This window comes from Pleurodeles waltl, chromosome 4_1 (genome assembly GCF_031143425.1).
Source record: "Pleurodeles waltl isolate 20211129_DDA chromosome 4_1, aPleWal1.hap1.20221129, whole genome shotgun sequence".
NCBI lineage: Eukaryota > Metazoa > Chordata > Amphibia > Caudata > Salamandridae > Pleurodeles > Pleurodeles waltl.
Genome location: NC_090442.1, coordinates 661734046 through 661761330, shown reverse-complemented (window position 1 = coordinate 661761330; position 27285 = coordinate 661734046).

Here is a 27285-nt window from a genome sequence, read left to right as displayed (position 1 = left end):
GTTAATATTATTTAATTTTCTAAGCAGTTGCTGACCCCCTGAGGAGGCTTCGCGGACCCCCTGGGGTCCCCAGACCACAGGTTGGGAACCACTGCATTGGGCTATTAAGAAACTCCAAACATTTCTATAGGGCACAAAATTCATAATTAAGACTGATCACAAACCTTTGTGTGAGGTTTTCAATAAGAGAGGCATTGATTTCATATATACTAGGATATCCAGATGGGTGATTGACTTGCAAGAGTACAACTTCGAAGTGAGATACATTCCTGGTGAGAAAAAATTTGATTGCTGATACCTTGTCCAGGTTAGTGGATGAGAGCAAGAGCAATGACACTATTGAAAACCAGTTTGATATGTGTGAACTTGACCAGTTTGATGTGTGTGAACTTAGTACTGAAACTATTTCAAAGGATAGATGGCTCGAAGAGGTCCGAGGTGATGCCACTATACAAAAGGTCATTGATCTAATAAGTTATGGATGGTCGCACAAGGGTCAGGGAGGAGATCTGTGCAAGGATTATTGGATGGTTAAAGATCAACTGGCCTCTAGGGAGGGTCTTCTCCTTTGTGGTATGAGGCTGATTCCCCCGGTTAAGCTAAGATTAGACTTACTCAATATGGCGCATGAGGGTCATTTGGGTATCTCTAAGACAAAGGAGAGACTACGGGCTAGCTATTGGTGGCCAGGTATGGATGCCCAAATTGAACGCCTGGTAAGAGAATGTATGCAGTGTGCCATAAGTGAGAAGAGCAGTAAGCCCAAAGTCCACCTAATGGTGATAAGAGATCGCCTGGACAAACCATGGGAAGATATTGCTTTGGACGTTTTAGGGCCCATACATAATGGTGGGCAAGAAATCTACGTCATTGTTGTAATAGACATGTTTTCACGTTGGCCAGAAATCTGTTTCTCCAGAGGAATTGAAACTGGACAAGTTGTAAAGTTTTTGAAAGATCTGTTCATGAGGGAGGGCATTCCTGAGACATTACTTACTGATAGTGGGGTGCAGCTAATCTCTAAAGAAATTGAGTCGTTTCTTGCTGAGTGTGACATACGGCACAAGAAGTGCGCCCTATATCATCCAGAATCCAATGGAATGATTGCGAGGTTCAATAGAGTGCTGAAGGAGACAATTTCCTTGGCAAAGGGTAGTGGTAGTGGTTGGCAAGATGAGGTTATCAAAAGAGTAGGCGTATACAGAGTCACACCCCATACTACCACAGGTTTTTCACCGTTTGAGTTGTTTAGGGGTAGACGCCCCAATACTATGCTTGAGCCATCGTGGGTTAATGTGTTCTTGGGAAATGAAAATTTAACTGTTGATGATAATATCAGAAAAGCAAGAGAAAATGTCAAAGCGAATAATCGCAAGATTTATTTTGATCATAAACATTCTGTTAAAGTGACCAAGGTAAATGTGGGGGATTGGGTCATGATTAAGCGTCCAGGTTTTCAGTCTGGTGGCAACAAGTTATCGAAACCAATGAAAGTCATTAAAATCTTCAACAATGCCATCAGAACGGATGATCACTGTGTATGGAATCTTAACCGTGTGGTTCCATATAGAGGAAAGGAGATGCGTGATGCAGAAGATGCAGAAGAGAATGACAACTCATGTTTGGGAAAAGACAACGGCTCCACTGATGAGTTCTTGAGGCGATCTGATCGGAAAACGTGAAGACCTGTTTATCTAAAGGACTACATGTAACTTGTTTTTTTATTTACTTTGTACCCTCATTTGCATCATCCTTATGTATATCATTTGTGTAGTATATAAAGGGGGGAGGTGTGTGGTATTCTGATCCTCTGCACTCCAGGGTGATGTCAACCCTGACGTGGTTGTGGAATGCTGTGGACGGAGAGTGGAGAGCAGCGAGAGCGGTAGTTGGTGGCTCCGTGTTATGGCTGAGCTTTATTATATTGTTACTTAGCAGCAATAAACAAGTATCCTGTGTTTCCTGTGCCTCAGACTCACTTTCCTTCAACATCCTCTCCCGGATAAGGTGGTAACATTGTGAGCATAGTAAAAACCCAACACAGCTCGTAACAGCAATCCTGCAACAACAGGAATCTTCCTCTGCTATGCCTATGATTAGGAATCATGACAGTAAGATTTTACTAGGGCATTTGCAAGTGACCCATGACACAGTAAACATATAGGAATATTTAGCTGCCAAAATTAACACCTTATACCAGGCAACAGAAGATAGAATTACTGCAGACAAACTTCAGGTGACCATTGAAGACATTTTTCCAGTACAATTCAAGAATGTTGAGCAGAATGCCAAAGAAGCTGAGTCATTGGACATCGCGAGATCAGAATTTAAAGGGGCTAATATCTAACCAAAATCAGAATCGTTCTTAAGCCATTTTCCTGTTTCCTTAATAAATACTGATATTATGATTTTAAGATGCTTTCCAGTGCATTGTCCAATACACTGAAATTAGCAATCTTCTCTTATAAACCCCATGCAAGTTGGTTCTTTGCCCAGGAGATCCTGATAATATCAGGTCTATAAAAATCCTAACTGGCGGGTACTAACAACAGATGAAAAGATGGCTGTAAAAAACCTTACCTCCAATGGAATGGAGAGGCCAGTTTAGGACCTTGGAAAGGGTGTGTTTATGTCCTGATGCCATATCAAGTATACTTTGTCTGTATACAGAGGCTGTTGAAACGAATAATTGCACTGGGTGTTGTCATAAACCATTCCTAGTTTGAGGGCTACTACATAGGGGTGCCCCTTGCTACTTTTATAGGTTTTGAAGCCATTACCTATTCCTCAACAGGCAGTAATTGATGGTACCCCTACCTACTATGGCCTGCAATAGATCTTTATATGATCGATGATATACTCCTTAAGTTTTCAAATAGCGCATCCTCGATCCCGACAAAGATGCCTCTTATCACATTCTTCTTATCCTTCTTTGGCTACCAGATTAAGTGAAATAAAATGAAGTGCTCCTGCTAATGACTATTATTGATAATGGGAAGATGGCTTACTATAAATTTGTGGTATTAAAGTATTCTGGTCAATAGAGGGCTGCGGGCATTAGTAGATCATAATATACATCCAATAGCGCAACCAACACTCTGGACATCTTCCGATGGTTCTGTCTGCACCTGGTTCTACGGAGTAGAATACCTGTAGTAAAAATGGACATCACTCCATGTCTCAACCATGTTTTGGCATGTTACCAATAGTGAAATACAGACTGCTTCTCACACACAAAAAAGGATCCAAGATTGAGAGGTTCAGACAAGACCTGGCAAAAACACACTTACGGCCACTAAGTTGCATACCTTAACAAAGCTTTGATTACCCCCATATAAATTCATATATTGTCACCTGTGACACATTTCGAGGCTAGTTAGGGTCACAGGCTACTTACCTGCACGGACAGAGCTAGAAAAGGATATATTGACTACATTGTGAAGAAACCGAAGTAGTCATAGATACAATCCGATAAAGCACTCTACTACACTCTTTGAACATTCCTTTCCTAAACTGCTTAAAGGAAATAACTATCAATATGTGCAGGCCACTACATGGAGAAATGCAAAGTTTTTAGGGAAAATCCATGTTGCTGGGAGGAATGGTCAGCAGTGCTTATCAGTAAAATCCATGCCCTATTTTTTGTCGGACACTTAAAATCATTTACTCATCTAAATCAGACTGTGGCTTACACTTTTGACATGCTACCTATTGTGACACTGCCTGAAGTCAACACTAGCCGACCCCCATGCACACTTATCTCTTGACCAATTTGCAAAAGCAGTGATGTCAGACGTGTACATTGTCATTATTGGCTCACTCTTCTCTGAACCTCCTGTTGCATTACTTAAGACCAGGTGGCAAAACTGACTATCAGCACAATAAACGTTTATTGGCAATGAACTGATGAAGCGTCTATTCTTTCATGATAAGAGAAGCCATCCCCAAATCAGCTTCTTAAACTATTATCGTGACTGGCACTGGCACCCAAACGGGCTGTAACCTTCGAATCTCAGTCTTGGCTCATTTGTTGAAGATGTGGGAATCCTGATTGTGGCATATAGCATATTCCAGGGGCATGCCCTAATTCAAAATATTACTGGATGAAGGTGTGAGAAGCCATGAAAAAAATTTGATTTTCACCAGCATAAAATATGATAATAAAAGAAAACAGAAACTCACTGTAAAAACTTACGGTTAAAGTGGCATTGTTGTTAGCTGTTGAAATGAGACAACAGCTGATGTTAAAAAAACTAAAAACCCTGAACTATGTCAGTTACACTTAAGTAAATTAACTATAACGAGCGCCTCATCATGTACTGCTTGTAACCTCACATTTTACCTTGGGAATCGTGTTACTCATTAGCAAGTTGTACAACATTATTAGTTAAATTTAATGAGTTATGTCATCAATGATGTCATTTATCAAGTAATGAGCTATATAATACAATTTATGTAACAAATGCTGTAAATCTAAAACTATGCAGTAAATGCAGCAGCCACAGAGGGGCCTAGTCACAAACTGCACTTTGTAGTATGACTTGAGAAATTCACTTTTTAAGGCCTCACAGATTGCACTTAACAATTACTTCACACTGGGAAATAACCTTCCTCCTAGTTATCATACCTCTGGTGTGGCTTTGTCTTGGTGCATGAATTCAACCCCTTGCATTCTGGTTTTAGTTCAATAGCATCATTTGTTCAAATAGATTCACATAAAAAAGGCAACGAGATAAACCATATATGCAGATGGGCAAACAATAATATGCCATTTGTTACCATTGTTGAGGAAGGGGATGGACATGACTCAATTGAGGATTTGTCTCTCATGAGTCACGACTGCTCTCCACACTCAACAAACAAAAGTAATAAATAGCATTTTACACTCTATGCATCTGTATATGTATATATATTATATATATATATATATATATATATATATATAAATAATAATAAAATGATAGATAGATAGATAGATAGATAGATAGATAGATAGATAGATAGATAGATAGATAGATAGATAGATAATTGATTTTATATCTATTATATTTTTGTATGAAGATATTTAATATAGCCTTAAAGCCAACTGTAGCGGGCTATACCGGGCCATTAAAGGCCCGCTCTATTGTGAAAGACCCGAGCCGAAACCAAGGGCCTTTAACAAGGGAGCGGGACTTTAATTACTGGTATAACCCAGTGATGAAGGGCTATACGGCTATTAGAACATTCTGCCACTAGAGGGCAGAATGTTCTAATAAATAAAACAAAGTCCTCAAGGAGCCCGAGGGGATAGAAATCCCCTCAGGCTCCGTGAGACCTTTGTTCACAGCTGCTGCTGTGAACAAAGAACATTGGAATGTTGATGCTTCAGGATTTTACCAGCCAGTAAAGGCCCAGAGCACTTGTCTCCAATGGAGCTCCCAACATTCCAATGTTCTAATAAAAGATATTTTGATGGACTATTATGCCAGGTTTGTGATTGAGGGGTCCATAGTGGACTAAGTAAACCTGCCAAGTCTGCAGGTTTACTTAGTCCACTATGGACCCCCTCAATCAGGTATCAGAGCCAGGCCTACTGTAACATGAAGAGAGGCATGTTTGTGCAGTGAGATTGTATTTCAGTGCAAGACTTTCAACGCTTTCACTTAGGTTTTACTACTAAATTACCTATCACAAGCACTGTGCCTGGAATCAAAATTCAGAGAGAGATTTTCTTAAATCAAGCCAGGGTAGGAATAGTTACCTTGGTAGATTGATAGTTGGTAAAGAGTTTGGAAGCGCATACTCTTTGGCCACTTGGCAACCATGAATTCTGGTACCATGGATCCCGCCACGAGGCATACTAGGATTTGACAGTGCCAGGTCAAGGTGTCGACACCAGCTGAAGCCACCACCAGACATATCGCTTTTTTCTGGGTTCAGTGAAAATAAGTTGGTTGGGTAAAGGAAGAGTTACTATCCCAAAACAATTAAATATATAGTGGTTCAAGGAGATTAACCCCACTGGTGTGGGTCACGACCAGTGGCCAACTCCAGGGAGGGGGTTAAAAAATCCTCCAGTGTGTCTCGCCAGAGGATTTCTGTTTAATTATCTCCTGATCGGGAGACACAGAAGATCTTCCATGTCTCCCCCTGCCCCTCCACCCGCCCCTTTGTGATGTCAGTGTGCCTCAATCTCCTGCTCCGGTGTGGAAAACAGGCCCAAACAGGCCTGCCCACCGTTCCGGAAGGCCTCGTTTGAAAGGGGAGATTCTCCCCTTTCAAACAAGGCCTTCCTGAAACGGTTTCCTGGCCCTTGGGGGGTCAGCCCCCTCTGAAAATGGGTCACCCCTCACCCCACCGGGGGCATATTTAAAAAAATATAAATATATGTTTACCCCGGTGGGTGGTGGGTGGAGTTTGCGGTGTGATCGCGCCTCCCCCCCCCGGGGGTTAAAAAAATAAAAAAATATATATATATTTTTTAAAATGAAATTGTGGAGCAGGACGACCCCTGGGGGGCAATTTATTTTAATAGTTGTGAGGTGGCTCCCAGGAAAACCATACAACTTAAAAAAAAATATAGATCTATTTATTTATATAGATCTATATATAGACATAGCTATATAGTTATATATCTATATATATATTTATATATGTATACAGATAGATATATCTATAGCTAGATATATCTATCTATATAAATATATATATACATATATATATATAGCGATCACTTTTGTCAAGACGTGAGTGGTTTCACTGGAGGCTGCGATCGGCCCCCAGGAAAACCACACCCATATATAAAAGTGATCTCTTTACATATATATATATATATATATATATATATATATATACTCGCCAGAAGTTCTCTTGCAGTTGCACCTTGTGTCTTCGAAGCAATGCACTTACTTCAACTGACACGTTTCATCTGTAGCTTTTAGGCAGCAATAATAAAGTCAAGTAACTCTTGTGATTATGTTTCTGCTACAAAAGGATGTAACTTTTGTCTAGTGGCAGTTTTGATGTCATAAAGTAGCGCAGAAGGTTTATACGCCTAATGCAAAGATCAAATCTGTATTTTATGTAAGTAGCTGAGTGGATTAGTAAAACCAGCCATTACCTGCGCTATTATACAAATGAAATGTATGTGCAAGGGGGGGGCTATGGAGAGATGAAGGGCACTTTTGTTGGGTGGTAGTGAGGGAATCGGAGGAGGAGGTCATTTGAGTGGGAGCACCAATAATGATTGTTGGACTGGGCGCTAGAGGCGCTAAAGACTGTGCTGATTGATATGTGACAAGGTGAAGTAATAGTGTGTCTTTTTTTGAGTGTCTTGAGAGAACGGCTGATTAAGGGAAGAAGCGAAGGTAAGGCGACCTGTGGTGATCTGTGTAAGCATGGAACATCTTGACATAATTTCTATGATGTCATAGAGTTCCATGTTCTATTGTGACAGTTGGAGCCAGAGAGAGCTTTGTGCCCCTTTTATGGATACACGTCTGTTTTATGCTCCTGTTATCTTTCGGATTAAATTCAATATAAAACCAATGCTGCTTTAACTGCCTTACTTCAATGGCGACGAGGATCAAAATGGATTGATAACACTGGAAATTGATCGCTTGAAGCTTCTTACTAGTAGTTCGGTCTCCACCAAACTGTCATTGGCGTTTACGTGAGCTATTTTTATTACATTTTCAACTATCAAGGGGCACAGAGCGTGTGGGCGGTTGTGCAAAAGACTTTAACTTTACTTATACGTTGAGCATATTTGCATATTCGCTTGTGTCAGTGCACAAACGCTACCAGTTTCACGCGGCGGCGCGGTGCGGCACGAGTACAACCGGCTTAATGTGGAAACTGAATGCTTTCTCTCGCGCGTCTGCTTGAGCGCGTGCAATCTTCATTTTTACTTTGTATGCGCGTCTCGATACGAGCGCGTGTCAGTTTAAAAAATAGAAGGAAGTAAAAACACTTACCTGAGATCGGTGATCGCTCAAACTGAACTTCATTAAAAAAAAAAAAAAAAGAGTTTTGTGATAAACATAGAAAAGGGTTTCAGTTTTAACTCTAGCATGGCAATAGATGAAGGACTTTTATAGGTTGTTCATTCATTATTCAGCCATCTTTTAGTTGGTGACTTCACCTGTTCATCTAGAAGAAATAAATATAAAAGAAAAAGTAATTTAAGAAGCAACACAAACATATGTAAGAAGCAATACAAACTTATTGAAATAGAGAAAAACATGCAAAACGTTTTACCACCGGCACCTTTTCTACAGGATCCAGGTGACCCACCTCTTGAATGGAAATTGTGGCAACGCTCATTTAAGGCATATCTCGGTGCTATAGATGGCCACAGATTTAGACCAGAAAGAAAAAAAAGTTTATTATACTATCATTTGGGGGTTGAAGGTCAGAACATTTTTGATCACTTACCGGCTTATGAGTTGGCTGAAGAGGGAGAGCTGGATGAATTTGAAATAGCTATTGCACAGTTAGATAAATATTTTATTAAAACAAAGAACATTGTAGTACATCGTTACAAGTTTTTTACGAGATCACAGAGCTCCAGTGAAAGTATTGACTCTTTCATTACTGCGTTGAAGGTGTTAGCAGCTAAGTGCAAATTCGAGAATTTCACATTGCAACTCATCAGAGATCAGTTAATTGCCAGATGTCATTCGAAAAGGATTCAAGAGAAATTATTAACATGCAAGGATCCTTCATTAGACAAAGCTATTGATATTGCTAAAAGCATTGAGTGTTCGATGGAAGACGCCAAACAATTGGAAGCTTCTATGTCCAATACAACTATTTCTGCAACAACTATTTATGCACAGAACAGCAACAACAAGAAACAAGATCATTTTGTAAAAAGAACAGACAACTCTTCAATCAAGAATAAGTTTAATCAGAGACCAATTTGTTATAGATGTGGTTCTTCCATGCATGTGTCATCTTTTAAAAACTGCCCAGCAATTCATCAACAGTGCAGAAATTGCAACAAAACTGGGCATTTTGCGAGAGTATGCAGGAGTGCCAGAAAGAACAACATTAGCTGTGTGTTGAGTGATGAAACTGAAAGTGTTGTGGGAGAACGAATGAATGAGTATGTGTTAGTTGTCAAGGATGTTATTGGTACCAACAAGGTTGTATGTGATCCGGATGTTGATGTTATTATTGAAGGGATTAAAATTAAATTATTAGTAGATACAGGGGCCCGTTTAACTATGATAGCACAAGACAGGTATAAGGAAAGTTGGGCCTCCAAGATTCTTTATCCTCCAGATGTGGTCACTATTGCATTTGAGGGCAGTAAAATTGACTTATTAGGTTACTTTTGGGCATCATTGACTATCCTAGATAAGACTTTGCAAGGTAAGATTTATGTTGCCAAGAAAGGTATCAATGTTTTAGGGCTGCTTCATCAAGCAGAATTCAACCTTACCATCAAGCCTGGTCAAGATAAACCTGTTGTAATAGAAAAGGAAAATTTGAGTTCTATCAAAGTTGCTTCTGGTCAGGTACTTGATTGGCAACAGAAATGTAAAAAATTATTTTGTGAACGGCTCGGTAAAATCACCAATTATACACATAAGATAAAACTCAAACATGATGCTGTTCCTGTTAAACATAAATTAAGAAATGTCCCTCTAAGCGTCAGATCTGATTTGTCCAATCTATTAAAAGTAATGTGTCAACAAGGGGTGATCGAAAAAGTGGAAGCAACATTATGGTTATCTCCTATAGTTTTAGCCAAGAAAAAGACTGGTGATTTAAGAATGTGTGTGGACTTGAGGAGTGTAAATGAGGCAATATGGGTGGACAGTTATCCTTTGCCTAGAATTGATGATTTAATTACTAAGATTGGTTCTGCTAGGTGGTTCACCAAACTGGACTTAAAGTCGGCCTACCATCAAGTAGATTTAGATGTGGACTCTAGACATCTAACAGCATTCATTACTCCTGATGGAACTTTTCAATTCTGCAGATTACCCTTTGGCTTAGCTTCGTCGGCCGCAGTGTTTCAAAGATTAATGTCGGACATGTTTCCTAATAATCCTAATGTAGTGATCTTTCAAGATGACATTTTGGTGTTTTCATGTGATGAATTGACACATGATAAGATTCTAGAAGAGGTTCTATGTACTTTAGAAAATAGAGGTGTGACATTAAGAGGAGACAAATGTGTATTCAAAGCCAGGGAGGTTGAATATCTTGGCCATGTTTTTTCAGAGGGTGGTGTTAAGCCTAAACCAAGTTTGGTCAAAGGCATTTTAGAAGCACCAGCTCCAAAATCTAGAGACCAACTGTTATCTTTTCTTGGTTTATGTGAATTTTATGCTAAATTCCTAAAAAATTTCGCCAAAAATACAGAATGTTTTAGAGTGGCTTTGAAGAGTTCTGTATTCACGTGGTCTGATGAATGTAACAGAATGTTTGAACAGATCAAACGTGAAATTGTGGATGTTCCTGTTTTACAACCGTTTTCAGAAAAAAGAAGTACGGTTGTAACTGTGGATGCATGTGAATATGGTCTTGGAGCTGTTCTTTCTCAATTATCTGACGATGGGAGAGAAAGTACAGTGGGTTTTGCATCAAGAACACTAAGACAAGTTGAACGCAAGTATTCTGTTATCGAAAAAGAACTTCTAGCTTGTGTGTGGAGCATTGAGAAATTTAAGCAGTATTTGTGGGGTAGACCATTCACGTTGAAAACGGATCACAGGCCTCTGGTGGAAATACTATCGGGCAGGAAAAGGAAGCGTTCAACGGCGAGAATTGCTAGATTGTCTGCCAAGTTACTGGAGTTTACCTTCACAGTTGAATATATTCCTGGCGGGAAAAATAGGAGAGCAGACTGTTTATCTAGATTACCTGTAGAGGATAGTGAGGAACAGGAATGGGAAACAGAGATAGAGGAATGCTTTGTGGCCTGTGTAACTGAAAATGACATGCCTTTAGATGAAAAGGAATGGACAAAGGCAGTGTTGAATGACAAAATGTTGTGTGAGGTAATGCGCATGGTCAGAGTAGGCTGGCCTAAAGAAAAATGTCTACCTTCAGAGCTACAACCCTTTTGGAAGATCTCTGAAGAATTGTCCATCGAAGGTGACAAATTAGTTAGAGGGAAGAAGCTAGTTCCACCTTTATGTTTGAGGAGGAATTTGATTGCCGCATCTCATGCTGGTCATCTAGGGGCCACGATTACTAAAAGAAGGTTAAGATCTGATTTTTGGTGGCCAGGGATGGATAGAGAAATTGATGATTTTGTGAGAAACTGTACGAGATGTTACACCAGTGATAAGGTGTTAACTACTGAAGGTGTGACTAGTGCATTTGTTCCATCTCCCACGAGAGCTTGGCAAAAGCTTGGTTTAGATTTTCTTGGCCCTTATCACATTCTGCCTTCTGATATGAGATATTTTGTGGTTATCATTGACCATCTATCCAGATGGGTGGAAGTTGAACCGGTAAGGTTTCCTACTACTCAAGTGGTGATTAATTGTCTTAAGAAAATCTTCAGTCGTGAAGGTTTTCCGGAGCAAATTTTAACTGACAATGGAGTTCAATTTGTTTCATCAGAGATGTTCCAATTTTTGAGTAAATGTGGTATCAAGCATATAAGAACTCCACTTTATCATCCACAAAGTAATGGCATGGTAGAGCGATTTAATCGTGTCTTAGTAGACTGTATTCAAGCTTCTTACAGGAATCACTCATCAGTAGATCAGGCAATAAAGGAGCTAGTATGGTCTTATCGAACCACACCTCATGTTGCCACAGGGAAATCCCCTTTTGAACTGATGAGAGGAAGATTAGCTTCTACAGAAATATGTCCTTTTTGGATGATAAAGTTATTCCATGAAGGTTGTGACATGAAAGAGGCCTGGGAAGCTGCAGAACACCATGCCAATTTGAGTAGCTTACAGAGGTTAGACGAGAATAACAGATTTAAGTTTAAGGAGTTGCAAGTAGGTGATTGGGTTAAAGTAAAGAATCCTGTATTAGTTAAAAAGGGTTTATCCAAATATAAAGACTCGCAACAAATCTGTGAAATACGTAAGAATGCGGTAAAGCTATCTGATGGGAGTTGGTGGAGTACTTCACGTATTGCATTAGATCCGGTTGCCCGGACACAGGTGGAGAATACAAAACGGCTTGAGAATACTCATTTTAGCAAAAAAAGTAGTCCAGGTAGTGGGTACTATAAAAATAGAATAAGTACCAGAATTCGTCACAAACCTAAAAAATTTCAAGATTTTGTTGTGTATTAGCAATATTAGCATGATATTTATATGCATGTTTTATGTATTTCAACATATGTATATTACAGCAAGTTACAGTAATGTGGAAGTAATTTTTTTTTCCTTTAGTTATGATGTTGTTTAATTTCAGTCTCCATTATTTCAGTCTTTCAAAAAAAAAAAAGGGGAAATAATGTGGTGATCTGTGTAAGCATGGAACATCTTGACATCATTTCTATGATGTCATAGAGTTCCATGTTCTATTGTGACAGTTGGAGCCAGAGAGAGCTTTGTGCCCCTTTTATGGATACACGTCTGTTTTATGCTCCTGTTATCTTTCGGATTAAATTCAATATAAAACCAATGCTGCTTTAACTGCCTTACTTCACGACCTCTACTGTTGCACGTATCACACATACACACCCACTCACAATTTAGTGACTATCTACGTAGGCTAGTGTTTTAGAGTGACAGTTTAGCCAGTAGAAGAGATGGCAACTCCTTGAATGACAGCTGCTCAAGCCCTAACTTGGGTTATAGGGGACAGCTCTGATGTAGGATCAGAGACTCAGACAGCAGAGACTGAGACAACATATGAGGGATAGGACAATGGTGCAAACTCTGGCAGTGATTTTTTAGTTGGAGGAGTCCCATTTGATAACTCCTTTTCCAGTGATTCTGAGGCAGGCGATGATGACAGTCCTGCTGTCCCTTCGCAATCACAGTCTGTGCAGGAGGGACAATAGCGGGTTAGCCCAACCCAGAGAGCAGGTGCATGCGGCAGCAAGCACAGAGAGAGTGCTCTCTTGGGAGCTCCCCAATTTAGTTCAACCCCAAATTCCACCGCCCAAATCGTATTGTGGAGACATCAAAATGATTTAGCACAAAACAACCTGGTTTTGTAAAGCAGGCACTTGCGTTTTTGGTCCTGGGTTTGACGGCCATATAGGGAAACCTACCAAACCCAGACATTTCTGGAAACTAGACACCCAGGGGAGTCCACAGAAACTGTGACTTGTGTGGATTCCCCAAAGTTTTATTACCCGGAATACCCTGCTGAATAAAAACTCTATTTTATTCTTGCATTTCTGTCACACAAACTACAGGAATATGGTGGGATCCACAAAATTCCTACCACCTAGTGTTTTCCCACCTGTCCTGATAAAAACCCTCCCCCACTTGATTGCCTGTCCCTAGTGCCTGTGTCAGGAATGGATCACCCCAGGGTCAACAGCTGCCTCATGTAAGGACCAACATTGACCGTTGTGTGATCTATTCCTGACACGGGCACTAGGCCTACCCACACAAGTGAGGTACCATTTCTATTGGGAGACTTGGGGGAGTGCTGGGTGGAAGGAAATGTGTGACTCCTCTCAGATTCCAGAACTTTCCATCACCGCAATGTGAGGAAAAAGTGTTTTTTTGCCAAATTGTGAGGTTTGCAAAGGATTCTGGGTAACAGAACCTGGTGAGAGCCCCACAAGTCACCCCATTCTGAATTCCCCTAGATGTCTAGTTTTAAAAAAATGATTAGGTTTGCTAGGTTTCCCTAGGTGCCGGGTGAGCTAGAGGCCAAAGACCACAGCTAGGCACTTTTCAAAGACAGATCAGTTTTCTTTGGGAAAATGTGATGTGTCCACGTTGTGTTTTGGGCATTTCCTGTCGCGGACACTAGGCCTACCAGCACAAGTGAGGTACCATTTTCATTAGGAGACTTGGGAGAACACTGGGTGTAAGGAAGTTTGTGGCTCCTCTCAGATTCCAGGACTTTTCAGCTTTCAGGATTCTGGGTAACAGAACCTGGTGAGAGCCCCACAAGTCACCCCATCCTGGTATCCCCTAGGTGTCTAGTTTTAGAAAATGCACAGGTTTGGTAGGTTTCTTTAGGTGCCGATTGAGCTAGCGGCGAAAATCCACAGCAAGGCACTTCCCAAAAAACACTTCAGATTTCTATGTAAAAATGTGATGTGTCCATGTTGCGTTTCCTGTCACTGGCAGTAGGCCTACCCACACAAGTGAGGTACCATTCTTATCAGGAGACTTGGGGGAACACAGAATAGCAGAGCAAGTGTTATTGTCCCTTGTCTTTCTCTACATTTGTTCCTTCCAAATGTAAGACAGTCTGTAAAAAAGAAGTCTATTTGAGAAATGCCCTGTAATTCACATGCTAGTATGAAGACCCCTGAATTTAGAGATGTGCAAATAACCACTGCTTCTCAACACCTGATCTTGTGCCCATTTTGTAAATACAAAGGTTTCCTTGATACCTGTTTTTGACTCTTTATAGTTCACCAAATTAATTGCTGTATACCCAGTATAAATTTAAAACCCATTGCAAGGTGCAGCTCATTTATTTGCTCTGGGTACCTAGGGTTTTTGATGAACCTACAAGCCCTGTATATCCCTGCACCCAGAAGAGTCCAGCAGACATAACAATATATTGCTTATAAAAATCTGCCATAGGTGGAAAAAGTTATAGAAGAAAACGTGGACATAAATGGCTCTTTTTTTCACTGCAATTTCAATATTTATTTATTTTAGCTGTTACTTTCTGTAGGGAAACTTTGAAGGATCCACACATGTGACCCCTTGCTGAACTCAGAATTTTGTCTACGTTTCAGAAATGTTTAGCTGTCTGGGATCTGGCATTGGTTTCATACTCATTTCTGTCTCTACCTGGAAAGAGGCTGAAATCATAAAAATAGTAAAAATGGGGTATGTCCCAGTAAAATGCCAAAATTGTGTTGAAAAATGTGGTTTCCTGATTCAAGTCTGCCTGTTCCTAAATACTGGGAAGATGGTGATTCTAGCACCGCAAACCCTTTGTTGATGCCATTTTCAGGAAAAAAACACGTGCTTTCTTCTGCAGCCCTTTTTCAAATTTTTCTGAAAATAAAACAAACTTTTAGCTGTATTTTGGCTTATTTCTTGGTCTCCTCCAAGGAAACCCATAAACTCTGAGTACCTTTAGAATCCCCAGGATTCTCAAAGGAACTCTGATCTATAGACCTCCAGGCCCCCGCTCTAATTTCTGTGAGGCTATCGCCGACATTGTCAGTACCAACGCCCTCAACTCCACAGAGTACCTCCTCCTCGGCGATTTGAACTTTCACCTAGAAAACAACAACGACGCCAACACCACCAACCTGATGGACAACCTCGCCAACCCCGGCCTCCGACAACTCGTAAGCTCACCCACCCACTCCGCAGGCCACACACTCGACCCCGTCTTCTCGGCCAGCAACCACATCTATATCAGCCACACCACCGAACTCAGCTGGACAGACCACCGATGCATCCACTTCTCCTACCAGAAGCCAGTCACCCACCACCACCGCACACAACCCCCCCCGACACAACTGGAGAAAAATATAAACGGATCAACTGATTTCCACACTCGGCCAGGACCCACCCCCCCGAGACCACGGACCCCAACACATCCACCACCAACCTGAATTGCTGGATAGAGGACTGCGCCAACATCCTCGCACCGCTCAAAATACCCCCAAACACCCTCCACAGAATCAAGGCCAGATGGTTCACCCCAGACCTACAGGAATCCAAATGGCTATGCCGCAGAATGGAAAAAACCTGGCACCGCAAACCTACCAACTCCAACCACATCGCATTCAAGGATGCCATACGCAAACATCACCAACTGATCCGAACCACCAAAAGGACCCACTTCAAAAACCGCATTGACACCAGCGCTCACAACAGCAAAGAGCTCTTCGGCATCATCAAAGAGCTCTCCGCTCCCAAGACTTGCTCCAACAAAACCCCGCTATCACAGGAGTTCTGCAACTCACTCGCAACCCACTTCTGTCGAAAGATAGAAGAAATCGACAACAGCTTCAACCCCCAGACCCACCAGCTGACTACAAACACCCACGAACCCAATACCCCAAGCAACACCCACCTCCTCCACACCTGGACCCCGTCAACAAAGAAGACACTGCCAACACCATGGCCTCTATCCACTCAAGATCACCATCAGACCCCTGCCCACACCATATCTTCAACAATGCAAATATCTTCATCGCTCCCCACCTCTGCAACACCATCAACAGCTCCTTCAAGTCAGCCACCTTCCCAGAAAGCTGGAAGCACGCAGAAGTCAACGCCCTGCTGGAAAAACCCAAGGCAGACCCAGACGACCCAAAAAACTACCGACCAATCTCCCTCCTGTCGTTCCCAGCCAAAGTAATCAAAAAAATCGTGAACAGCCAACTATCCCGATTCCTGGAAGACAGCAAGGCACTCGACACCTCCCAATTCGGATTCCGCAAACACCACAGCACCGAGACCGCACTCATCGCTGCCACAGACGACATCAGGACCATGCTCGACGAAGGAGAAACAGCAGCACTCATCCTCCTGGACCTCTCCGCAGCCTTTGACACGGTTTGTCATCACACTCTCCGCACACGCCTCCATAACGCCAGAATCCGCGACAAAGCACTCGACTGGATCTCATCATTTCTTTCAGGCAGAACCCAGAGAGTCCGCCTTCCACCATTCATATCAGAAGCCTCCAGTATCATCTGTGGCGTCCCCCAGGGCTCATCTCTCAGCCCCACACTCTTCAACGTGTACATGGCCCCACTCGCCAACATCGCACGAACACACCACATCAACATAATTTCCTGCGCAGACGGCAGTCAGCTAATCCTCTCCCTCACAAAAGACCCTACAGTTGCAAAAAACAACCTCCACAAAGGACTCCAAGACATCGCCAGCTGGATGGAAGCAAGCTGCCTCAAATTAAACACAGACAAGACAGAGATCCTCATCTTCTGAGCCAACCCCACAGCATGGAACGACTCCTGGTTGCCCACCTCCCTAGGATCCGCACCACCTCCCATCACCCACGGACGTAACCTGGGATTCATCATGGATTCCACACTCAGCATGACTCAGCAGGTCAACGCCATCTCCTCTTCTTGCTACAACACCCTCCGCATGCTCCGAAAAATCTTCAAGTGGATTCCCGTCGAAACCAGGAAAACTGTCACCCATGCCCTGGTCAGCAGCCGACTGGACTACGGAAACGCCCTATATGCAGGAACAACAACCAAACTCCAAACAAAGCTGCAATGAATCCAGAACGCATCCGCCGACTCATTCTGGACGTCCCACGCTACCACCACATCACCCCCCACCTCAGAGACTTACACTGGCTACCAATACCAAAGAGGATCACCTTCAAACTCCTTGTCCTCGCACACAAGGCCCTCCACAACACAGGCCCAACCTACCTCAACGAAGGACTCACCTTCCACACCCCCACCCGCAACCTTCGCTCCGCCAGCCTCGCCCTCACCTCCGTTCCCTGCATCTGCTGCACCACTGCCGGAGGAAGATCCTTCTCCCACCTGGCCGCCAAGACCTGGAACTCCCTACCGCCCCACCTTTGCCAGACCCAGGACCTCTTAACTTTCAGGAAACACCTAAAGACATGGCTTTACGACCAGTAGCTCCCCCCCCCCACAGTGCCTTGAGACCCTAACGGGTGATTAGTGCGCTTTATAAATCTTGTGATTGATTGGAAAAAAAAGAAGCAAATTTGGCGTGGATAGCTTATGTGGACAAAAAGTTATGAAGACCTAAGCGTGAACTACCCTAAATAGCCAAAAAAAGGCTCAGCACGGGGGAGTCCCGGCAGCTAAGGGGTTAACAGGCATTTGGCCAGGCTCCTGGGCTGGCATTAGAGGTGTTTACAGTGAGGCTATCACCTGTGATACAATGAAAGGGGAGTGGTGATATGGGCCTAAAAGAGAAATCAACGATTGAAGAAAGGTCTTGAGGCAATTGGTTTTGAAAGAATCGAAGACAAATAGGTGAAGGCAAAGAGTCATTCAGTTTTGGGTATGGAGCCATGGGTGTCCAAAAAAAGAATAATGATGGAAAGCATGCTGAGAGACAATAGGAATCTGTATTGATAACGGTTCAGAGAGATAAGGGAAGGGTGCAGGAATACAACAGCAAAGAGCAAGAGATGCAGAATGTGGCAACAATTAGAAATAACGAATGTCCTGCAACAATGTCTGAGGGCTCTACATGAAAGTGGTGATATTGATTGATTCAGACCAATCAGGGTAAGCAACAAGCAGGTATGACAAAGAAGTGATTTGGGGGTCAATCCTTTTCTTATCTTGCCCAATTTCACTGCAACAAGTTTCCTCTGTACATTCACACCTGTCCAGTTTAAAACATTTTTTGAAACATGTCTGTTTTAATCCCACTGTGCCTTTGTTCAGTAGCAAGTGCTGAGATAATCCTCCAGGAGTGATTCGCCATGCTATATAAGAGCCAATACCACAATATAACAAGGAGAGCAAAAGGCAATTAAGAGCAGAGCACAAGTATGACGGAGAGGGGGTTGGGATAAAACTGAACATGACTTAAAGAGAGGAGATAACAATGAGAATGAAATGTTAGTACGAAAAGGGTGAGAGACTAAAGCAGTGGAAGAGGGAGATTTATGGAGTAAGATCGGGCACAGAGTGGAGGTTTTTAGGTCACAGCCTATCAGGCAGCTCAGCTGTTTGGTTTGCTAGAAACCTCTTGGGGCTTTCAGAAAGTTGACCTAGGAAGGCATTCCGCCCATTGATTACCATTGGCTTTGTGGTTTGTAACTCAGATTTTCTGGCATTCTATTTGCTGGCCTTATTAGCTTTAGGCTTCCAGGGTCAGTTCATCCCGCCCATTGCCTAAACCATGTTTACTGTATTTTTCCATGTTCCATGTATTTTTCAAATCTTGTTCACATCTTGTCACAATTGCTTTGCATTCAAAGACTGAGTTCAAATGTCAGGCGCTTTCTTCTAAGGGTGCTTGTTTACTTTTCTTTATCTGACTCCAAAGTGAGAGGATTTAAGTGACAATCTTGCTGGATACTGGGGGTAGGAAAGAGTTTTCTTTTCTAGCACATGACAACATTTAAATTAACTGTGTAAGTACTTCAGAATATATCAGAATTAAAAACTCAAATGAAGCACATTTCTGAAGTGTGTTGGAACAAAATACTTTAATATGATCAAAACAAATCATTACACTAAGTGATGCAATTTCCACACATTTTTGTTTGTGCACTGTATAGTTTTATTAGTAAAACTATATGTCTGTGCAAATGTAATGGTCATTTCAATTGAAAATGTGTTGTCTGTAATGGCAGTGCGCTACCATACCATGTATACTTCACTCTATACCACTTCACTCTACCTTGCACCACTCCACACCACTGCACTCTACTCTGCAACACTCCACTTTACACCAATCCATGCCCCTGCACTCTGTACCACTCCACTCTATGCTACTGCACTCTGTCAATTCATGCTACGCCTCTCTACTCTATCCTGTACCACTCTACTCCATGCCAATGCACTCTTCGCCACTCTACTCTACACTACTCCGGTCTAGGCCACACCAATCTACTCTGCACAACTCCAATCTATGCCACTGTACTCTATGCCACTCTGCAACACTGCACAATACTCCACTGCACTTTATACCAATACACTCTAATCCAATGCACTTTACTCTGTAACACTCACCTGTATGCCCCTGCACTCTGCACCAATCCACTGTATGCCACTGTAATCTACTCTGCACCACTGCACTGTATGCCACTGCACTCTACACCACATTATTTTATGCCATTACAATCTATGCACCTCTGTGCAACAGTACTGTACCCTGCACCACTCCACTGTACACCACTTCACTCTACTCATAAACAACCTACTCTATGCCACTACACTCTATGCAACTCTACTCCAGTCTGTTCCACTACGCTCTATGCAACCGTACTCTACTCTTAACCACTGCGCTCTATGCCAATGCACTCTACACAACTGCACTCTGTCACTGGACTCTATGCCATTGCACTCTACATCACTCTACTCCACTCTACACCACTGCACTCTGGCAAGCTACTCTGTGACACTGCACTCTCTGCCACTTAACTCTATGTCACTATACTTTGCACTAATACACTATGGCGGTGATTCTAACCGCGGCGGGCGGCGGTCGCCGCCTGCCATGCGGTTACCGCCAAATGACCGCACCGCAGTCACAAGACCGCGGCGGCCATTCTGGCTTTCCCGCTGTGCTGGCGGGCGACCGCCAAAAGGCCGCCCGCCAGCACAGCGGGAAAGACCCAGCAACGATGAAGCCGGCTCCGAATGGAGCCGGCGGAGTTGCTGGAGTGCGACGGGTGCAGTAGCATCCGTTGCGAATTTCAGTGTCTGCTAGGCAGACACTGAAATTCTTTTTGGGGCCCTCTTACGGGGGCCCCTGCAGTGCCCATGCCATTGGCATGGGCACTGCAGGGGCCCCCAGGGGCCCCGCAGCACCCCCTACCGCCATCCTGTTCCTGGCGGGAGACCCGCCAGGAACAGGATGGCGGTAGGGGGTGTCAGAATCCCCATGGCAGCGGAGCGCGCTCCGCCGCCATGGAGGATTCTCAAGGGCAGCGGAAAGTCGGCGGTCCACCGCCGACTTTCCGTTTCTGGCCGCGGCTGAACCGCCGCGGTCAGAATGCCCAGCGGTGCACCGCCAGCCTGTTGGCGGTGCTACCGCGGTCATTCGCCCTGGCGGTTTTTACCGCCAGGGTTAGAATGACCCCCTATATGCCCCTGCAGTCTCTTCCACTGCACTGAATGGCTCTACTCTGCATTACTCTATGCTGCTCTATTCTGCACCACTCTACCCCACTGCACTCTCTGCAACCCAACTCTACTCTGCAGTCTACGCCACTGCACTCTACGCCACTCAACTCTGCACCACTGCCCTCTTCATCACTCAACTCTATGCTACTCTACTCTGTGCCATTGACCTCTACTCCACTCTACTTTGTGCCACTCCACTCTGCACAAATTCACTCTGCACCACTCTAATCTAAGCCACTGCATCGTACAATGCAGCATTGTATGCCGCTTAATTCAATGCCACTGCACTCAATGCCACTGCACTCTACACTACTATAATCTGCAACACTCTATGCCAATGCACTCTCCACCAGTCCACTCTACTCAATGCCACTCCAGTGTATGCCACTCTACAATATTTCACACTATGCCACTTCAATACATGACACTCCACTCTACTCCACTCCTTGCCATTCCACTCTATGACACTCCACACGACTCTCCTCTATGCCACTAACTTTCAGCCAAGTCAGAGCGAACCTTGTGGTCCCACATGGTGTAACTCAATTCAGCTCACAAGGTGATGCCCCTGAGTAGGCCTTTTCCATGATGCCAAGCCTGATCATATGTGGGCCTGCATCACACTTTCAGATCTGCAGATATGGAGTGAGGCTTTAGGTACCTTCAGTAGTGTGTCATTGTGAGTAGGAGAAGATGGCAAGTGAGTAGTTTTAATATTAAATAAATGCAGAGGCATTTATCAGCATTAACATAGGTTAAACTGTGCACAATTGAATGACCCTGGTGGTGGAGGACAGACTTCTGGGGTCCAACATAAACATGCCGGAGTTACTCCCAATCATGATGGTAGTTCCACTTTATAGGTCACCTCCATGATACTTGTTTTTCGGGCAGCTGGCTTCAAGAAAAGTTACAGAACAAATGCTCGATCAGTTGCCTGTATATGCTAAGAGTGCTGAAGGTAAATCAAACCTACGTTTTACTGAAAAATGTTGTAGGGTTTTAAGAATGAAACCGTTCGTGTCGTATTTTAAGAAGAATTTCTCCCTACACCTGGTTCAAAGAGAAAGAGCCGAAATGAGTCCCCCTCCTGCAAAAACCGAAGTTTGTGCCCCCTGATTTAACGAGATGACATTAATGCCCCTCGTGTTATGGCCAGTGGGAAAGTGTGAGGTGACGACTGAGACATAGGGGGACTGTTACAGAGGCTAGGGAGGAGAACATGCGTTGTGGAAGAGGCTAGTGCCTCCTTCTTGTGACAAGCATTTCACAAGAGCACTTACAAAGTGGGCTAGCAGTCAAAACAAGTGTCTCGGAGTTCATATCAAAGTTCCGAAAAGAGTGGGGAGGGTTGCAGCTATGGCGGGTCCTTTCTTGGTTGAAATGCCCTACTACATTAAAACAAAAGCTTTTCACTTACGTGCTTGCATTTTTAGGGTTCGTGGGGTCAGTAAGTTCTTTATAAAAAGAACCACAAATATATTTAACAAAACAGGCCATAAAGGAACAGCCGCTCGTGGGCCTTTAGCACACTACCCATCATGTTTATGTAACATAAACACATCTGATAGCCTGCCCTTGGAAACTACGGGCTTTGTTTTCAAAAAAGCAGACACATTCCTCAAGCCTGGTGCGGCCTACCCTGGCCCTCACCTCAGGTGACCACCTACTCGGAGGCTATGTAATGAATTTGAAGTGTTGAGGTACGACATCTGGCAAGCACTTCAGAATTCCATGTTTTTTTGCTTTCTTTTTGTGCTACAGGAAACTATATCCTGCACCAGGTCTCAAAGGGGTTTAATGCTGTCAGGGCACACTAGATTTGTTTTGATCTGCTACGAGGTAACTCGCATAGCTTTCAGTTCGGTCTAATGGCATCCCTGTGTCTGGTGCGCACCAAATCCAGCGGCTGCTAATTAAAGGTTCGAAAATAACCAAACGCAGATCCGCCGCGCCGCATATGAAACATATTAAAACTTAAAAGTGGCGAGTGGTTCTAAAAATGCAAGAATGTAGACCACGTTGGGAGCCTGCTTAGGCGAGCTTTATGTGTGTGTATTAAAAATTTCCTGTGTTTTGTACTCTCAGCACATAAAACTTTAGCCACCTCGTGCAGAAAAAACGCACTGCTAAATAAGAGAATCATTGGAAGAAATCCCAGTTGACCAGTTTCAGACGGCTTCTTCTGGATTCTGTTTATGGTATGTAGGTGTTTGGGCATCCGCTGTAAAAGGCTAATTCTTCGTATAGTGCCTGACACTATCAGACAACTCCAGCGTACATTGCTACAGAGAATAACATGTCTACAAGAGTTGGGTGACCTGGTTTAAGTGATGACTAGAGAAAAAAGAAACCAATGTGGGTAGAAGTGTTCTAATTAGGGAGGGCCTTAACTGCTGGGACCAGATGGTATTGAACAATTCCTTGGAAAAGCTAGGGGAATTACCTGCCATATCCATAATCACAGCTTCATCACTCTAACGTCCTCATTTCCTAGTCAACAGGAGTTATAGCCTGAATTAGGCTTACAAGTAATACAGGGGCACCGCAATTGAGATGTTTACCTCCATGCGCAGTTCATCTTGAAGACCTTTGTGAAATGTGTTCTGGAAAAATGTCATGGAATGTGTGAAAAAAATGCAGAAATCCACGTGGAAGCTCGAATTCCCATGAGGACTTTCCATTCCATAGGGCAAATCTCACAGTACTGCAGAAATATTGCACCCAGAAATTACCTCACCCCAGTATCGAGATTTCCAGGTATGGTATTACTACATCTGGAGTACTTCAACTCCTGTAATGAGCGTCTTTGAGGAGGTACTTAAGACCTATTGGCTTTGCCAATGTCTTTTATTAATGTTGTACAAGAGAGTGGCTACTGTGCAGCATGTCTGAAAGTAACAAAAAAAAAGTGCTATGATGCGGCTAGCATTGGCCGCATCAGGCTGCTTTTTATTGCTAGCAGAAGGGAAGGCAACAAGGAGGGAGAACATAGGACAGTCAACTTGGGACTTGGGAGTCAACTTGGACAACGGAGGGTGTTGGGAGAAAACGCTATGATGCGGCCAGCAGTGGTATTGTCTGAGCGTTTTTTTTGTTTGTTTATTGTAAGGTTGGAGGCAACACGTAGGAAGAGAGGGGAAGTCATGGGCAGCATGGAAAATGGACAACAGAGGGCATGGGTGCAAGCTGACAGACAACAGAGGTGGGGGTGCTGGTGCTAGCAACAACATAGACAACAATAGAAGGAGGGCAGGTGGCGGGGAGTAATGTTGCCTTACTTCGTACAAAATGTTCATGTTATGTACTTCAAAACCAATAAAAAGATTATTGAAGAAAACAATGGAAGGAGGGAGGGAGGGCCACTGGGAGCAAGCAACAACACAGACCACAACGGACGGGGGCAAGCAACACGGATGAGGGAAGGTGGATAGGGCAAGCAACACAGATGAGGGAGGGACGAAAACAAAGGGGGAAGAAGTAGAAGCAGGAGCCAGCTGAAAAAGATACTATGGTAGAGTGCTTAAACATAAAGAAAAACGTAACACCTAAACAAATGAGCAGTGGAAGGACACAAGTAATGTAGCAAGTAAGTGGTAAGAGTGCACCCTTCGCCTGATGGAGGTATGGAAAGGGGCCTGGATCCATGTAGGACAATAAAACAACTGATTTATATCTCTTGAGGTTGCTCTCAAAAACACCATAAACATGGATGCCATGGTTTCCTTATTGAGGGATCTGGATTGACCTGCTAGGTCCGGCAGGTAGGAGTTTAGACAAAGAAATCTGTGACTATGAAACTCCAGGCCACCCCCAGTAATCATGACTGTAGCCCAGTGGGGCAGATGAGGTACATAAAATGAGCTAAGAAGATATATGCATGGCTGAAGGTCTTGGTTAGGAAGTGGACACAATGGCTTCGGTTATATCTGTGTATTTGTTTGTTTAAAAAAATGCATGTGATGTTATTTGTCCTACACTATTTAAATCAAAAATGTGTTATAAAAAATGAAAGTGTAACTTTTTCATGGCATGCAAGGCCAAGATGGTGGGTGCCTTTTAACGGAGCTCACAATACCTCCTTTAATCCTTCAGCAACCATCGAGGCGAGTGTGGGCCAGACACCACGACTGCTGCATCGGGACAGCTTGGAGTGCAGGCGATGGTATTGGCTTGTATGTGCTGTCTGCGACACCGGGCGCAGGCCCACGCGGAGTTGGCCGCTTGCTTGAAAGCTCAGAGTGGGCTAGTATCTCTGGGCCTTGCCAGCGGGCCCAGTGTTTCTCACCGCTGGGGGGACAGCTGTGCTTGGAGCAGCTGAACATGGGGCATCAGCAGGTAAGAAAGCCTCTCAAAAGATGAACACCGTCTTGTTCTTCCCCTTCCCTCTGCATCTCCGAAGAACTGGTGGTGCATTCTATGCCCCAGAGTGGCAGCAATTCCTGCATGTAAGGCCCTGAGGTGAGGCATGGTGAGTAGTGCGTGGCTCGCAGGATGGTGACTGCTCAGGGGACATGGACTAGAGGTCCTACTAGCTTGTGACACACGTGATGAACTTCCCTTGGGTGCCCAGTGACTCATGGAGCCTTGGGGCGCATCGCCCACATAAGACCGACAGCTTAATTAATGGGCCTGGACTGGTCTGGATCCCTCTGGTGCCACTGCTTACCTGGCTGACTGCTCGTGCTGCCTCTGACTCATTTCTGAGGTTTCCACATAGGGGTAGTGGGTCGGGCTGAGGTGACGAGTCGGGCAGGTCTGGGGAGATGATCAGCTAGGCCTCAGAGTTACCTGAACTTCTTAGAGTTCAAGGGGAGGAAGCCAAGGCATTCCCGAAGTGAGAGATTACTGTTAGGTTCTTGCTGGAATGTTTTAGTTGGTCAAATTTTCATGTGTTAAGGGGGAGGATGTGTTAGGTTCTTGGATCGAGTTTTCCGTGTGAGTCTTCCATGCGTTCTGGAATTCCTGCACAGGGACTCGATGTAAGAGCAAGGGGGGAGAAGCGGTTGGGACGGTGTTGATGGCGGTCGTTCCTGTAAGCTGTCCTGCTATGTTACTGGAATAAACTTACTTTATAAACCCAGACGCCTCATTTGGCGACGAGGGAGCTGCAGGACAGTTTGCGCCCACGCGTGCACCTTTCTGTCTTCGACTTCTTGCCGGTTTTACTTCTGGCGCTTCTTTGTGTGGACGACCCCTGTTTTGATTTGCGGTTCCGGATTTCAGGGTATGGTTACGCGTGGTTGATTCCGGCATCCCTGTGGTGTTTTTGCCTCCGATCTTGGGGCAAATTCTTCAAAAGTACTGTACGTTGACGCGCGTGTCATTTCACACGTGCACGCTTTATTTCATGCCTCTGGCTTGTGCTTGAAGGTTTCCTGGCAACGGGGATGCTCCTGCACTTGAAACATTGCCTAGCAACCAGGACGCTTTGTTCTCGTGTACGTGCCTTCGCTAATCGCAACTAGAACACCCTGGAATTTTCTTGTTTCATCTGCATTTTCATGACATTTTCGAGCCCAAAGAAAGTTGTCAAAATTTGCAAAAATGCTGTTATGTTGGAGGATGGCAATTGGTGGAACAAGGAGAAGTTGTCCTTGGCTCGCGAGGTCGAATTAAACAATAGAACATTGGTTGAATCCACCAAGATGGAGCAAGATAAGAAGGACATTCGGAGTAGGAATTCTCTTTGTGGTGAAAAGGTGTTGGACAAAGACTCAATGCATTCCTCCAAGCAAGTATGTGAGAAGAACGACGGGAGGAGAACGTTTTCGACTAGAAATTGGATGCTTCCCAGAAGATTCCGTGATTTCATGCTTTAGAATAACTGTTGTAATATTTTTGTGTTTTATTTGTTTTAGTTGGTAAAATTTTCATGTGTTAAGGGGGAGGATGTGTTAGGTTCTTGGATCGAGTTTTCCGTGTGAGTCTTCCATGCATTCTGGAATTCCTGCGCGGGGACTCGATGTAAGAGCAAGGGGGGAGAAGCGGTTGTGACGGTGTTGATGGCGGTCGTTCCTGTAAGCTGTCCTGCTATGTTACTGGAATAAACTTACTTTATAAACCCAGATGCTTCAATTACCTGGCTGCTCGTGCTGCCCCACTGTACATTTGTTGATTGGTGGCAACCGGGTAGGACCCATTTTGCGAAAGGGAACCCCCAGGGGCTATTTCTCCTATGTGGCTCTCAGCGGCCCTGCCTGCAGAGTGACTGCTGGCCATGGGTAAAGACAAGGGTCCTACATCACAGACTCAATCAAAAATAGAAAGATTCACCCCTCCTCCCAGCGGCAGTGGTAGGGGTTTCATTGGACACCCTGTAAAAAAGAATACATGGATACAGAACCATCCTTCAGGCCATCCAGGTTTCAAGAGAGGCAGTG